The 14,324-nt window shown below is 35.3% G+C and overlaps 1 protein-coding gene across 2 annotated transcripts in view; it reads left to right on the top strand.

Moving 5' to 3' along the window:
- Positions 1-14,324, top strand: part of RFC1 (replication factor C subunit 1) — an 83,149-nt gene that overhangs the window by 24,001 nt on the left and 44,824 nt on the right. The gene's annotated exons all lie outside the window — the stretch shown is intronic.

Below are 14,324 nucleotides of genomic sequence, written 5' to 3'. Positions count from 1 at the left end.
AGTGCAGTGTGTGTTATGTTCTTGAGCTTCTCGTTGGTATCTAAATGTACCTCCTTCACTTTGAACTGAATTTCTGTTGCCTTTTTTGGTTTGTTGAATTATATTTACCAGGGGAAGGTTGTAATTATCTTTGGCATTTTCTGTGAGTTAAGGGCCAATTACAGGGGAATTGGTTCTTAGAATTTTTTTTAAGTGCTGTATATTGAAGCATATATGTTGAAGCTCTGTCTTGAATCATATATTCAAATATTATTGGGTTGTTTTAAAACTTTTTAATGTAAGTTTTTTTATCTTGGGTGTTAAAGTCATAACAATCTAAGTATATAATGACTGTTCATATTTGTGCTTTATAATCTAGCACAGATGTGACCTAAATTCCTTATATTCTCTGGTGACACAAAAGATTTTAGCATTGGCTTTAAAAAAAATGATTGTTATTGTATTTATATTTATTTGAGCTGTTTTGAGTGGTCAGAAAATAAGACATTTATAAATGTACACTAATCTTAAGATATCATAGTATAAATAATTGTTTCATAGATAGTATTCTTTTATGGTGAGGAACCCTGAATTATATTGTCATCTTAGGAAAAAACACTTAGATGGGTTCATTATAAAGTCATTTAGATTTTAGCATTGTTAACTGCTAGAGGAGACCATCTTCAAATTCACAGAACCTGTTTTATCAGTTCCTATATAGAAATTGCTTAAAGGGGCCATGAGAGCATCTGATACCTCATTAGTTTGTTCATCTTAAGGAAAACCTCTGACACCATTATTTTTAGCACTCTGCTACTTGTATTGCTAGTGAAGTGAATACACCTGGTTTGAAGAGACAGGGTAAAAACCACAATTATTTTGACACAGCATGTTACAACTTACATTCAACAGACATTTATTGATTGTCTTTTCTGTCCTAGATACTAGGTGCTGGGATACAAAGATGATTAAAGACTCCTAAGTACTATAGGAATTGCCTGAGGCTGCAATATACAATAGTCAGGGAGAGGGCTTCATGGAGAGGGTAAGATTTGATCTAACCCTTGATGGATGAGCCCATGATGGAGGGAAAGAACATGTCTGGTTAATAAGATGGGATTATTTAAAGCACAGCATCCAGCACAAGGCTTGATGTATTCGCAGGACACTGAAGAGATTGCTTGCCCACATGATGAGGAATAATGAGAGGTGATGAAGCCAGTTTAGGGAAGATCTTGAAAGCTAGGCAGAGGAATTCCACATAGCAGGGAAAAGGGAACCATTAAAGTTTTTGAACAGATATAGAATGATGAAAATAGTATTTAAGAGTGATTGCTAGTATTTAAGGTGGGAAGGAGAATAGAAAAATCATAATTGGGGAGGCTGAGGCATTTATGGTAATCTACGAGTGAAGTAATGAGAGTCTTAAAAGTTAACAATAGTTAGGGACTGATCTATAAACATTTTGGGGATGAGTTATAGGTTAGGTTTTTGGATTACCTATGGGCTTCATTCAGCCATGCTATCTATGGTTTACTATTAGGATAATTAGAGAGCTGATGTTATTAGCATGCTTACATGTAAAATTTTTTTATTTTTTAACATCAGCTTTATTGAGATATAATTCACATACCATACAATTAACCTTTAATGGTTTTTTTAATATAATTTTAAAAAATTTATTTTATTTATTTATTTTTGACTGCGTTGGGTCTTTGTTGCTACATGCGGGCTTTCTCTAGTTGTGGCGAGCGGGGGCTACTCTTTGTGGCGGTACGCTGGCTTCTCATTGCAGTTGCTTCTCTTGTTGCGAAGCACGGGCTCTAGGCACGTGGCGTCAGTAGTTGTAGGGCGTGGGCTCAATAGTTTTGGCTCGCGGGCTCTAGAACAAAGGCTCAGTAGTTGTGGCGCACAGGCTTAGTTGCTCCGCAGCAAGTGGGATCTTCCCGGACCAGGGCTCAAACCTGTGTCCCCTGCCGATTCTTAACCACTGAGCCACCAGGGAATCCCCACCTTTAATGTTTTAATGTTATTGGAATTTGCTTTCATGTATGGGCTGTTACTTGAGAGTATGAAGGTACTCATGGTAGATAAATTGGCCCTTAAGTAGGGAATGAAACAGGAAAGAAGTCCTTGAGTTGTAGAAGGAAGCTGAGACTGGAAGGTCAGAAGCCCTGCCTGGAGGGTACATCCTTAGTTCCCATCTAACAGCTGTGTGACTGGGCTAAAGGGCAGTGAGTCTGTCTCCCTTTCTGTAAAGCAGAAACACTAATTGAATAGGCTAGTTGGGAAAAAATGGGATGATACATATGAAAGGGCCAGACCCAGTGCCTGAAACATAAATAACAGGCTGTCAAAAGGAAAAAATAAAAATGAAAGAAGCCCACAGATGAAGCTTTGTAGGCTCTCTGAAACATTTACATATTTGATAAAGTTGTTCAAATGACCAAAGGGAAAATCTAAGTGACATGAACATATTTTCTGTAAGCTGAGATAAATTTCTTCATTATGGCCTGTGGCAGATTGACTCTTGAACCTTTCTGTTCTGTTGCCAAATATCTGTTCAGGCACGTTGTGCAAATGCGCTCTTCCATTAAAATGCTCCCTCTTACATCTGGCCACCTTTGTCAAGTTTTGAATATGTGGGAGGGATACTAAAACCAGTATGGTGATAGGTTTATTATGTAACCGAAGGTGGTGTGATCAAGCTTTCCAGTGACACCCTGAAAACGTCAAAGTTAGTGTGCAGACAGCGATGGCCTTCAACTGTGGATCAAGGCTATCGTTATCTTGTGATTTTAGGTACACAGAAGGGTCAAACAATTTAAGCTCTGATCATAGGTTTTCTTTAACACGGGACTGTTTATTTCAGACCAGGTATTTTCGAATGTTATTTTCTGAAAAGATAACTATCATCTTATCTGAAATTTTTATGACCATTAGACAGTATTTATATCACCCTGCCAAGATATGTACATGTGAAAGTGAATGTTGTCATCTTGTCTTAGCAAAAATTCTTGGGGTACAGTATATCTATCTCATATGATGTTCAGTATTACATAGTATTCTGCTTTTTCCTGGATTTGAGATACAGGAAAGAAGTTAGCATTTGCTTTTGCCTGTTTTATCTTCTCATACTTTTTTATGCCTTGGAATGATAGGTGAATGGGAGAAAAGCCCTTTTCCTTCCCATCATAAAAGAGAATGAGACGGTTAAAAAGAAGTCTGCAATAAAATTAGCATAATAAAATCAGAAATATAATGAGTTTCACAAAAAGAAAAGTGCAGCTTCTTGAAATTAATAAACTAACTAGAAATTTCTTGACCATAAAATAATTCTTTTATTCTTTTTTTTTAAGCTAAAACTACATACAAAATTTCAATGCTGGTTATGAATAAGTATTCATATTGTAGAAATAAATATTTATCAGTATATTGGGACTTGCCTGGAGGTACAGTGGTTAAGACTTCATGCTTCCAATTCTGGGGGAATGGGTTCAATCCTTGGTAAGGGGAACTAAGATCCCACATGCCACGTGGCCAAAAAAAAAAAAAAAAAAAAAACCCACAACAACAATTTATCAGTATAAGGTTAAATAAAATATTTGTGGTAATAAAATTGTACTTTTTTTTTTTGGAGTTTGGAGCTTCTTGTGGAAAAGGATTATATGATATGATTCAGTTTTAAAAACCTGTTAATTCCAAAAGAAACAATTTTCTTTACTATTCCATATTTTATCTTTTATAAACCAACTTTTTTTTTTCCTTACAGCATAGCATGCGTAGTGTTTAAGAACATGAGCTCTTGAGTAAAACCTCCTGCCTGGGTTAAACCTTCATTTACCTTCCCTGTGTCTTAGTTTCCTTGTTTGTAAAATGGGGTATTACTAGTACCTACATCAGACGCCTTTGTGCTTGATCAAATGAGATAATGCTTGAAAAGCAATTAAAATAGTGTCTGTCACATTACTGAAATGCTCAGTAAGTATTAACTGTTATTATTATATTTTGACCTGATCGTATACCTACATCTGCCTTTAAGATTATGCTAAAGACATTTGCTTTTGCTTAGATACTTAGGGCTTTTTTTGATTATATAACTGTGCTTTAGAAATTTAGAAATTGTATTTGACCCACTTATGTTATAGATGTTCTTTGTCCAGTATGGGAACTACTACATGTGAGCACTTGAAATATGATTAGCCCAAATTCAGAATGTTTTACTTGTGAAGTATAGATTTCAAAGACTTACTACAAAAAAAAGGATAAATTATCTTATTAATAATTTTTTAGCATTGATTACATGTTGAAATAATAATCTGAATATGTTAGGATAAGTGAAATATATTATTAAAATTAATTTCATCTGTTTCTTTTTCCTTTTTAAAAATGTGGCTTGCATTTTATTCCTGTTGCACAGTGCTTTATAAACAATGAGAAACATACTTAGGAAATAACCTTACTTTATTTATTTATTTTAAAATATTTATTTATTTATTTACTTTGGGTGTACTGGGTCTTAGTTGCTCCATGTGGGCTCTTAGTTGTGGCCTGTGGACTTCTTAGTTGTGGCATGCATGTGGGATCTAGTTCCCCGACCAGGGATTGAACCTGGGCCCCCTGTGTTGGGAGTGCAGAGTCTTACCCACTGGACCACCAAGGAAGTCTTGGAAATAACCTAACTTTAGAAAATAACCTACTAAGCAACTATACTCCAATAAAAATTAATTTAAAAAGTTAAAAAAGAAAAGAAAATAACCTACTTCAGGTACTTTTGGTTGTACTATTACACAGTTCTTTAGGCTATATTGTTATACAGATCTTTAGGCTTATCATTTAGCTCCATGACACACTTTTCATCATCACTTTGTTTGATTAAATTTGTCTTCTATTATGTATTGATTTTTTAAAAGTTTTTTTTGATGCAGACTATTTTTAAAGTCTTTGTTGGATTTGTTACAGTATTGCTTCAGTTTTATGTTTTGGTTTTTTGACCGCGAGGCACGTGAGATCTTAGCTCCCCGACTAGGGATCGAACCTGCACCCCCCTGCATTGGAAGGCGAAGTCTTAACCACTGGACTGCCAGGGAAGTCCCTTATTGATTTTTAAAGTACTTTAACTACATTAGTTTCTCATATTACAGGAAAAGGAAAAAAAATTGCTTATACATATCTTCATAGCTAACCATTGACTGTAGTAAAATGTTCTTGTAGGTTGGTAAAAATCCAAATACTTGTTGTACTGGGTAAATATGTTTACTTTTAGTTGTTTAATGAAGTGAGAGACCTTGAGTTTTGTTTGACACAGGTGACCTTTTATTATGCAGTTTCATCAGGGGCTGCTTGTGTTTGGTTGAAAATGGTGGGGGTTTTCCCAATCATGAGAATTGTTTATGACGGGTAATTTAAAAAAAAATTTTATTGGTGTATAGTTGATTTACAATGTTGTGTTAGTTTCACGTGTACAGCAAAGTGAATATATGCGCATATATATATGTCTCCACTCATTTTTAGATTCTTTTCCCATACAGGTCATAACAGAATATTGAGTCTAGTTCCCTGTGCTATAACAGTAGGTCCTTATTAGTTATCTCTTTTATACATAGTAGTTTGTATATGTCAATCCCAATCTCCCAATTTATCCCCTCCCCACTTCCCCCCTGGGTAACCATAAGTTTGTTTTCTACATCTGTGACTCTTTTTCTGTTTTGTAAATAAGTTCATCTGTACCATTTTTTTGGATTCCACATATAAGCAATATCATGTGATATTTGTCTTTGTCTGACTTACTTCACTTAGTATGACAATCTCTGGGTCCATCCGTGTTGTGGCAAATGGCATTATTTCATTCTTTTTTATGGCTGCGTAGTATTCCATCATATATATATGTACCACATCTTTTTATCCACTCCTCTGTCAATGGACATTTAGGTTGCTTCCATGTCTTGGCTATTGTAAATAATGCTGCAATGAACATTGGGGTGCATGCATCTTTTCAAATTATGGTTTTCTCCAGATGTATGCCCAGGAGTGGGATTGCAAGATAATATGGTAGTTTTATATGTAATTTTTAAAGGAACCTCCTTACTGTTCTCCATAATGGTTGTACCAGTTTACATTCCCACCAACAGTGTAGGAGGGTTTCCTTTTCTCCAGTTGTACCAGTTTACATTCCCACCAACAGTGTAGGAGGGTTTCCTTTTCTCCACACTTTCTCCATCTCTCTACCCCCTCTTCAGCATTTGTTATTTGTAGACTTTTTTTTTTTTTTTTTGCGGTACGCAGGCCTCTCACTGCTGTGGCCCCTCCTGTTGCGGAGCACAGGCTCCGGACGTGCAGGCTCAGCGGCCATGGCTCACGGGCCCAGCTGCTCCATGGCATGTGGGATCTTCCCAGACCGGGGCATGAACCCATGTCCCCTGCATTGGCAGGCGGACTCTCAACCACTGCGCCACCAGGGAAGCCCTGTAGCCGTTTTAATGATGGCCATTCGGTACCTCGTTGTTTTGATTTGCATTTCTCTAGTAATTAGTGATGTTGAGCATCTTTTCATGTGATTTTTGGCCCCCTTTATGTCTTCTTTGGAGAAATGTCTATTTAGATCTTCTGCGGATGTTCTGATTGAGCTGTTTGTTTTTTTTTTTAATATTGTATTAAAAAATGTCCAAACAGGAGCTGTTTGTATATTTTGGAGATTAATCCCTTGTTCGTTGCTTCATTTACAAATATTTTCTCCCATTCTGTGGGTTGTTATGACTGGTAATTTTTATTGAGCATATAAATTCCATAGGCTGATAGTGTTCTTGAAGTTATAATTATTTTGGAGACATTAAGTGGGAAAAAATTGGGAATGTGGTGTTCTCCAGGTTACCATGTAATATCAGTGACTTGTGACTCGGGAAAATAGCAGCAGAAAATATTATTGGGGAATGTGTGTGCTAATGTTTAGTGACATATAGCTTTGTGTACCAGATAAATAGGAATAGATTTCTGTATAGGATAGAGAACTTCTCTTAGATATTTTCAGGGAAACCCAGTGTGGCTGAGACAGAGAATTTCCTTGAAGTGAGAGGAAACCTAAGAACTGTGTATTATATTTCTTTCATTATACTTGTTCAAAAATTAATATGGATTTAAAATCAATATTAAAAAATTAATAATACTATTAATATTTATAGTCTTTATAAGACTATAAAAGAAACTAAGTTTAGATTTTTGAGGATGAGTATTTAGATTAATATTATTCAGAATTACCTAAGTAACACATTCTCACTGAAAAGGAAACAATTCAGATAAAAAATGTTCCATTCCTTCATCCATCTCTTTTGCCCTACATAGCTATATAATTTAAAAAATATATATATACACACATGTATATTTACATATATACACATATTTGAGAGTGGCATCTTGTAACATTTCTGCAGCTTGCTTTTTCATAACTTAATGTTTCCTTCCCTTCCTCCTTCCTTCTCTCCTTTTCTCCCCTCCCTCCCTCCCCACCCCTCAGCCTCTCTCTCTTTCAATACAGAAAGATTCCTATCTCATTCTTTTAAAGTTCTGCATAGTAAATTTTAATAGTATGCATTTAATTTTTCTCATACTCTTATTTGGGATATTAGATTATTGATGTGAACATATTTATGCTTCATTGTAATAGAACATATTTAACCATCAATAAGTGGACAATTCCCAATGAAGAATATTATCACTTAAAAGAGAATAGAATTTCTTGAGGTTAAGTGGCATTTGTTTTAAGGGTGTAATTTATTCACCTATATTATGAAGAATAGAAGGGGGTTCCACTTTGTGCTTCTCAGGTCCAGAAAAGGGACTTTATGTTTATCCTTATTAAATTTTTTTTCTGAAAATTTTTTTCTGAATCTCTTACGTTTTTATCCTGTTAGCTTCCAGGGTTTTGTATTCTGATTCTGTCATCTTTTTTTATTTTTAATTTTACATTTGAATAGTTTCATTTAACAATATTAAATTCTCACTGATTTATTTATTTAACAAACAAACGTGATTGTTCACTGTTAGTGCCCAACAGCATACTGGACAATCTATGAAATAGATAAGAGAATAAAGTTCAGCCCTGTCTTCAAGGGCTTAAACTCTACTGGGGAGATAAGCCTTTTACATAAAAATTGTAATACAAGGAAACAGTTAACAGTGATAAAAATATCTTCCAAGGATATTTGGGCATGAGAGAGGTAACTTTTATTTTGGAAGTTCAGGAAACATTTCCTGGGAGAGAGAGAAATTTGAGATAAACGTCAAAGGTTTTGGTAGGATTTAACATGGAGATTTACGTACTGTGTATACTAGAAAGGAGAATAATGTGAAGTTTGGAAATCAGTAGTGCTATTTCATGTGCATTATTCACTACTTTCTAACTTATAGAAAGAGGAAAATCTACTTTAAAAAATTCAATTTATAAACTTTCACAGATTTACTTACACCAGATTAATACTACCTAGTATTGTATCGTACCTTGTATTTTCTTAATTACAGTATCATCTGTGTAGGAATCTCTTACTTTACTTGAAACCTCTGTGTCCATGTGAAAGGCAGGGAGAATTCGACCTTAATAATGTTAACATAAATTTTGTCTTGTATACTATTATAAATTTTTTTCAAAACACTTTTATACTGACTTCATGGAATGGAATAACATTATTTATTATATGGCTTATGTTTCCTGTCTGTCTCATTTGATCTTCAAAACTACCTTATATCAGAGCTGACTTGCTTTAAGAAAACTTACTCTCAAAGAATCAATTTTCAATCTAAGGTTGCACAAAGCTTCAGTGTGAAAGAATCCTGTAGTTCTTTGGATGCCCCTCATCCACTTATTTTTTATATCATCTGATTTCATATCTTCTACAAATTTGATAAACCTATCTGTGTATTTCTTTCTGAATCATTAGTAAAATTGTTTAGTATTAAGGGACATGTAAAGAAACCTTTTTCAAAATTGACGTGATCGAATATCAGCATCCTGGATACAGCTTTTCAGTTTCTTCTGAAGAGCTTTGCAATTAGTTATGAATCTCAGAAACCGCTGTTACGTATCTTTTATTTCTCCATCTTGCCATGAATCAGTGCTTCTTAATCAAGGGTGATTTTGCCTTGCAGCAAAAAATCTGGCATATCTGGAGTGCTATTTTTGGTCATCACAACTGGCGGATGCTGCGGCATCTAGTTGGTAGAGGCCAGAGTTGCTACTAAACATCCTACGGTGCACTGGAGAGCCCCCTACAACAATTATTTGGCTCAAGATGTCAATAATGCAGAGGTTAAAAACCCTGCCATAGCCTATCGGAAGACAATTTGGTAGATGCTTTGTTACAGTCCAGACATCCCTGTTTCTAATATTCATCTCATCTACTAGTCCTAAAGAATAAATGATGGCTCAGGCCAGCATAGTTTAATCTCAGTGAATCTCTGTCTGCTTCTGTTAAATACTCTCTTTTTGGTTTTTGTTTGTTTGTTTTTTATTTTAATTTTTTATTGAAGTATAGTTGATTTAGAATGTGTTAATTTCTGCTATACAGAAAAGTAATTCAGTTATACATATATGTACATTCTTTTTCATATTCTTTTCCATTATGGTTTATCACAGGATACTGAATATAGCTTACTGTGCTATACAGTAGGACCTTGTTGTTTATCTATTCTATATATAATAGTTTGCATCTGCTAACCCCAAACTCCCGCTCCATCCCTCCCTCACCCCCCTCCCCCTTGGCAACAACAAGTCTGTTCTCTATGTCTGTGAGTCTGTTTCTGTTTTGTAGATGAGTTCATTTGTGTCATTTTAGATTCCACATATAAGTGGTATCATATGGTATTCGTCTTTCTCTTTCTGACTTCAGTTAGTATGATAATCTCTAGTTGCATCCATGTTGCTGCAAATGGCATTATTTCATTCTTTTTTATGGCTGAGTAGTATTCCATTGTGTATATGTACCACATCTTTATCCATTCATCTGTCGATGGACATTTAGGTTGTTTCCATGTCTTGGCTGTTGTGAATAGTGCTGCTGTGAACACTGGGGTGCACGTATCTTTTTGAATTATAGTTTTGTCCAGATATATGCCCAGTAGTGGGATTGCTGGTTCATACGGTAGTTCTATTTTTAGTTTTCTGAGGAACCTCTGTGCTGTTTTCCATAGTGGTTGCACCAACTTACATTCCCACCAATAGTGTAGAAGGGTTCCCTTTTCTCCACCCCCTCTCCAGCATTTGTTATTTGTTGACTTTTTAATGATGGCCATTCTAACTGGTGTGAGGTGATATCTCATTGTAGTTTTGATTTGCATTTCTCTAATAATTAGCCATGTTGAGCATCTTTTCATGTGACTGTTGGCCATCTGTAAATACTTTCTTTTTGCCCTGCTCTTATATTGTTGTGTAGAACTGTAACCAAACCTTTCTCCTTCTATATTTCTGTAGTTGGGGATCTGCCTTTCTCTTTTCAACAATTAGGACTCCATTTCTCCTCTTTAATCTTTAGAGACTTCTTCCATTTTATATGATGATTCAAGGTCACTGATATCCTTTAGCAATTTCATTCCCAAATTCATTTTGACTAAAGCATCTTTATAAGAGCTAGATGCTTTCTTGTAGTCTTTTTTCCCTAGTTTGCTCTTCAGTCCCCTTTCAGTAGTGCATATTATGAGACCTGAAAAAAAAATCAGTGGCATATGAAGAAGGAGAACTGAAAAGGACATAGTGAATAATGAAGCACTAGAGTATCTGGAATGATTATTGAGTGTCTGAAACATCTTTGAAAATGAACAGACTGTTGTTTTCTGGTGACACGTATTTTGTTGTCAGGTACTTCTGAAAGTATGAGAGATACAGGATCGTATTCGAGAATGCTAAGGAAGTAGGATTATGTTATGAAAATGTCATTAAGCACTGATAAAACAATATACAGGTGATTTATACTTGGTCTTAGCATAGAAACCAGCGTTGTTATGTCCTCTCATGTGCGGGGAAGTGGAATGTGAATGGAAGTGGTGAATCGCATTGCTGAACCACTCCCTTAACTCTTCCGGTCAGTCGAGTTTTCCTTCTGTTGCCTGTTTCATGCTTTAGAGTTGTAAGAAGCTCTGGATAATGCACCTGTGGCTAGTTGTCTAAGCCCTCCCTCCCCTAACCCTGAACCTCCTTTTTCTTTTCCTGTGAGATGCAGTGGAGATGGAAGAATGAGGTGAGTAAGTAGTAAAATGTTCCACTTTCTTCTCCTGCATTGTTTTCTTAGTAATTGAAACCAGCTGTGACTTTCCATGGCCTGTTCTTCCTGCTCTGGGGAGGACTGTATATGGTACATAACATCACAGCACAAGCCAGTACTTTTTTCTCTTAATGATAAATATCATTACTTAGCTACCTCACTAGACCTCATGAATTATTAAGTAATTTTATTCTTAAAATATAACTGACTCCATTTGATTCTAAGAGGATTTATTAGTGAAGAATCATGATATCTCTAAATTTCTTGATTAAGGATGAGCAGTCTCAGTTTTATTTCATTATACTGAAATATATCTGATTCACCACATAAATCATTCAGTGATTCACCCCAGAATGTCCGATTCTCACACCCCATAAGCGGTGCAAAGATGATATGTGTAGTTTCTTTTCCAACCACTTAATTAACAAATATTTATTGAAGACTTGGAATATGCATGAACCTTTCTCTATGTCCACAACCAAAATGACAGTTTGGATTTTTGACTCAAGGAAGTATTGAAAAAGAACTTAGTAGAAAAAGGCTCTAAAGACTCAGATTCCCTTTTTAGTTTTTGACTTGTTGCAAAATAAATTATTTTTAATCTCTGTAACCAGATTCTCTAGGATGGTCTCCATTAATTTGGTTTCTGTGTATTTCACACTGAGGGAAAAAAATCAGGATCCCAAACTCTCAGCAGTAGGAACTTCAGAATTAGATTTTTTTAGAGAGCTGCACATTATTTTCTTGCTCTTTCATTTGTTTTCCTTTTAAATAAATGAATGTATCTTAATCAGAGTGGCAAAGCAATCTTCTCTTCCAGGCAATTCCTCTGCTGTATGTTGGATAATGCTAGTTTACGTGGTGATTCTTACCACATTTGAGGTTATGTTGTATATAAATAAAAATAAATGGTGTTTTTATAAGGAGTCAGATATCCTGGGGGGAGGTTCTAAGTGTTCCATTGCCCATGATTTTCAACTAGGTCACAGAAATTTGACTTAGATCTATTTATCATTATTTTAAGTTAATGCGAAGAAGAGAACACAGTTTTGCCTTTGGCTTCTGACAAGGCAGAACAAATTTAGGCTTATTAGAAAACAAGAACAAATGTTAAAAAAGAAAAACAACCATAACTTTATTTGGGATGCTTCATGTCTACACACTGTGTAGAATCGTAAAATATTTATTTTACATAAGGATGGTCACAGCCTTATAGTTACAGGTCCATGTAACTATAAGGACTGTGGAGAAGTTCACAAATCACAGGGCACTAAATAAGCATTAAATCAAGCAAGTCAATATTTTGTTTCCTTTTTGCATAACTGTATTTCACTAGAATTGCTCCTGTTTTCCAAGGGGACTTGGAGAACCATTTATTTTGTGGTTAATAGAGAACAAAGGACCTTGTATACAATTTTTGCTCAGTACAGTGAAAACATACTTGAAATTTCATGCAGAATATTTCCATATTTTTTCTTGAAAATTACATTTTTACTCAGTATTTATGAAAATGTTTATAAAATTATGTCTGTGTTTAGATGTAGTATATTTTTGGGATCTGTAGCTTGAAGACATTGTTAACTTTAAACCCATTGTAAAAAGATCTCTAGTAGAGAAGGCTATGGAAAGAAGCTCTCTTTTAGGAGTGATGTTTAAGGCTAACCTAAAGAACAAAGTGATGCATTTTTGGTTTTTTGCCAGCTTAATTTTACTGTTTTCATAATTTTTTTTTGAGCTTTGAAATTTGGGCTTACTTTTTTATGACTGCATGAATTCATTGTATGACTAGATCACAATGTATATAGCTCTTCCACTTTTAATTATTTTTGTTGCCTATATTTTTAATGTTTTTAGTAGTGTGATGAATATATTTGTATATAAATGTTTGTCAGCACCTCTCATTATCTCTAAGAATTACTATGCTAAAGGTTATGAACTTCTTTAAGGTTCTAGATATATTTTGCCCAGTTGCTTTCTAGAGAAGTCATACTGTTGGGTTGACCAAAAAGTTCGTTCAGGTTTTTCATAAGATGTTACGGAAAAACCCAAACAAACTGTTTTGGCTAACCCAGTAGTTTACACTTTCATAGTTAGTGTTTATATTAGTACAGACTTATCACATTCTCACCAGTATTGAGTATAGTAGCTACAAAATCTATGTGACTATCCACAGATTTTTCACAATTATAGAAGGGAAAATCTTTTTTTTTTTTTTTTTTTTTTAGAAGGGAAAATCTTAAAAGAGTTTGTCTGGTCCAACATTTTGCAGAGGACAGCGAATCCCAGATAATTAATTAAAATAACAATAGAAAGCCGAAGTCAGGTTAGCATTTTAGTTTTCTGGACTTCTGGTTCAGTATTGTTTTCACCAGAGAATACTGCTTTATTGTTTATTGAATGTTTATTATAACATGGCGAGGTACTATACTGGGCACTTTGATTTTTTTTTTTTTTTTTTTTTTTTTTTTTTTTTTTTTTTTTTTTTTTTTTTGCGATACGCAGGCCTCTCACTGTTGTGGCCTCTCCCATTGCGGAGCACAGGCTCCGGATGCGCAGGCCCAGCGGCCATGGCTCACGGGCCCAGCCGCTCCGCAGCATGTGGGATCTTCCCGGACCGGGGCACGAACCCGTGTCCCCTGCGTCGGCAGGCGGACTCTCAACCACTGCGCCACCGGGGAAGCCCTGGGCACTTTGATTTTTAAAAAATCTAATCTTTCCAATAACCCAAATGGTGAGTGGTTTGAAACTTTACCATTTGTAGGGAAGAGGAGCTAAAGAAGAGAACGAAGGCAGTCTTCAAACACTGAAGATGAAAAAAGATTAATTGAAAATAGGTGGAATTCACAGGGAAGTGTTTTGGCTTAATGTAAGGAAGAACTTTTCTAAAGAATACAGTAGTGCTGTTCACCAAAGAAAGAGGAGGTCACGTTGAATTACACCGCTCCATTTTGAAAGTATTTAAGCCCAGTCTGCGTTTGCCAGGAATGTGGAAAATGGAATCCATGTATGGAATAAGAGAACTAGTTGACTAAAGATAATGCATTATAAAGAATGTGGTAGAGTACCTGGCATGGAGTTTAATGCTCAATAATGATAACT

Source organism: Phocoena sinus, chromosome 5 (genome assembly GCF_008692025.1).
Source record: "Phocoena sinus isolate mPhoSin1 chromosome 5, mPhoSin1.pri, whole genome shotgun sequence".
In the NCBI taxonomy this organism is placed as follows: Eukaryota; Metazoa; Chordata; class Mammalia; order Artiodactyla; family Phocoenidae; genus Phocoena; species Phocoena sinus.
This window is presented reverse-complemented; position numbering and strand designations above follow the sequence as displayed.